The sequence below is a fragment of the Camelus bactrianus genome, chromosome 33 (genome assembly GCF_048773025.1).
Source record: "Camelus bactrianus isolate YW-2024 breed Bactrian camel chromosome 33, ASM4877302v1, whole genome shotgun sequence".
Lineage (NCBI taxonomy): Eukaryota > Metazoa > Chordata > Mammalia > Artiodactyla > Camelidae > Camelus > Camelus bactrianus.
In genome coordinates, this window is record NC_133571.1 from 21,866,645 (window position 1) to 21,869,864 (window position 3,220).

Genomic DNA, 3,220 nt, shown 5'->3' on the forward strand with positions numbered 1-3,220 from the left:
ATTAATCCTGTTGGCCTCATAGTATTTGTTAATGCCTCCAGACCCAATGTACACTTAGAGTAAGGAACGTCATTATTAACAGATGTTGTAAATATCCATTATTGATTTGCGATGTAAATCCATGGTCCTGATAATTTATAACTTTTTTTTTACCAACTTCTTATCAGATGACAGTTGTTTTAACCAGATAACGTGGCAGTTGAAGCGTTTCTACTGGGAGTAGAAACGTCAACGTTGTCATTTTCTTGTTCTGCACTTGTAGTGACGAGAATACATTGGAAGAATCTTTAAAAGCCACACAGACGTTTATTTACATTATTTGATTAGAACGTCAGTTCCTTTAATCTGATGCATAAGCAGTGGACTCAGAACATAAGGAAATGCATCAGGTACTTTGCTTTCTTAAAAAGCCCACGTAGATCCCTTTGGGTCCGTGGGTCAGGGAGTAGCTACAAATATCAGATGGAAGAAGGGATGAGCTCAGACCTGCTGATGATATGGACAGGGCAGAAATTCTCAACTATGCTCCAAAGAGCAGCAGGTCCGTAGGCCTGGCTAATCAAATGCACGTCCAGAAGGCTCCGAGGATGCACTCCAGGCCGCCAGCTCAGATCATCTGCATTCGCCCTGCCCTCAGACGCCAGGCTGTCTTTGGAACAGCCCTCCGATGTTGGGAGGGTTTCTGTATCATGCCTCCTGTCTACCCACAGCAAGAACAGAACTTGACTTTTCAGCCAGCTTGTGGGGTCACTTAGGGTCCCCAGTGAGACGCACTCTCAGGAGACCTACTCAAGAGAGGACAAAGAGCATGCAGCCCACTGTCTGGTTGTAGTGACAGCAGAGGCACACAGCTTCCGGGCAGCACTCCTGGCCTCCAGGGTCAGCCTCACCCGGGGCGGAGCTGCAGCGGTATCTCCCTGGGATGGGAGCCGGGGGCGTCCCAGGCAGCCACTGGTGAGGCTGGCCTTGTTCCTGGCTGTGCCTTCTCGCTTCTTGTCCTCTCTGGCCCTCCCAGAGGTTCTAGGAGCTTCCTAAGAATCTTTTAATAACTTCCTCTTTTTTGTTGTTGTTTTTTTACCCAAATTAGCTGGAGCATTCTGTTGCTTGTGAGCTGGCAGGTTAACAAAAACTCCACTAAGGGCAAGCTCACTGAACTCTAATGAAAAATTGTAGTGTTGCCTTCATTTAATAAAGGGGGTAGAGCTTTAAAAAAGAAAAGGCGACGTGAGAACAAGGACTCTCCGTGCAGGAAAAGAAAAATACAGAGACAAGGTATCACAGTCGATGCTACCCTGTGGTCCCAAATTGGAATCCGAAGTAAATATGAGTGAATTTGCTGGATATCTTATCTCTTTAAAAAAAAATTCCTAGCTTTGTCCACCAAAAGCCCCAGACACAATGACCAACTCAGTGTAACGAACACTACTTGTGCCCAGATGATTGTCTTGAAACAGCATTTCTCATCAGAAGACACTAGGATGTCTTAAAGAAACGGCTGATGGCACGTGTGGGCAGGTGGAGCACAAGGTGGATCTTACCAGAAAGCAAAGAATGATCAAAGATGAGCAAGACTGAGTCAAAAAAAGAGTCAGAACCAATGAAGACATTCCTGCTGGTCAAAGAGAGGACAGTTTGAACATCAATAGCATAAAAATGGCAACGAACCAAAACATAATAACTATGTTTATTTTTTTACTGAAGTATACTTGATTTACAATGTTGTGTTAGTTCCTAGTGCACAGCATAGTGATTCAGTTACACAGATAAATATTTTCTTTTTCATATTCTTTTTCACTATAGGTTATTACAAGATATTGAATGCAGTTCCCTGTGCTATACAGTAGAAACTTAATGTATATCTATTTTAAAAATCGTGGTTTGTATCTGCAAATCCCAAGCTCCTAATTTATCCCTCCCCACCCTTCTCCCTTTGGTAACCATAAATTTGTTTTCTATATCTGTGAGTCTGTTCCTGTTTTGTAAATAAGTTCATTTGTATCATTTTTTTTTAAGATTCCACATATGAGTGATATCATATGATATTTGTCTTTGATTTGCTTCACTTAATATGATAAACTCTATGTCCATCCATGTTGCTGCAAATGGGATTATTTCATTCTTTTTTATGGCTGAGTATATTTATAAATATATAACATCTTCTTTATCCAATCATTTGTCAATGGACAAATTTTAGTTTGCTTCCATGTCTTGGCTATTGTAAATAGTGCTGCTATGAACATTGGGGTGCATTATCTTTTCAAATTAGAGTTTTCTCTGGATATATGTCCAGGAGTGGGACTGCTGGGTCACATGGTAACTCTTCAAGTATGTTTAAATAGAAGAATTCTTAATAACACAAAAACAAGTAAATGCACACCAATTGGTCCCTTTGGCAAATGCTAGAGAACTGACTACTCTGCAAACTGCAAAACGGAGGGAGAGGCTCACCCTTTTACCCTTCCTTCCCTGCAGAAGCCAAGAGCGTGGCTAGTCGCAGGGGAAGTAGGGTTGTTTTGGGGACAAGCATGGGGAGGGCTCCGTGGTGGGCTGTGTTGGCAGGTTCGAGTGGTGATGACAAGGTGATGTGTCAGAATAATCCAGTAAGCTGTATGTTCCACGCTGTTTTCTGTATTTGTGTTGCATTTAACAATAAAAAGTTTAAAGTTCTAATGGAAACCAGAAAACTTTTCCACTTATTCATTTAGTTTTTTTTAAATAATTTAACAAACACGTGTTGTGTGTGAGCTGGGGAACTAGCGGATACCGATCCTTGCCGTAGGAGCTTTGTGTTTTGAGAGGCAGGCGATGCAGCGCCAGGGATCCCGCGTGGTAATCACAGCAGATGGCCGGAGTGGACCAAGGCGGCCAGCAAGAGGTGATGTGTAGTCCAGGCAGGAGATGCGGTGGCTTAGAGCAGGGAGACGTGGTACGAAAGAGAGGCGTAGGCGGAGTCTAAATGTATTTCAGAGGTAGAACTGACAGACGTGATTTGTTTGTTGTTTGTGGGTAGGTTGGATGAGGGAAAAGAAGCCAGTGATGTCTTTAGAACTGTTTCGCTAAATGGATGTTGAAGCCATTTACTGAGATGGTCGGATCCGAAGTAACATAAAGGGGACGGCACGCATAGCACTTAAACCTGCTGCTCTGCCACAAAGGAGGGTCTCCAATCGCCTCCCAGGTTCCTAGAGCATCGTCCCTTCTCTCACGGAGCTGTGGATGC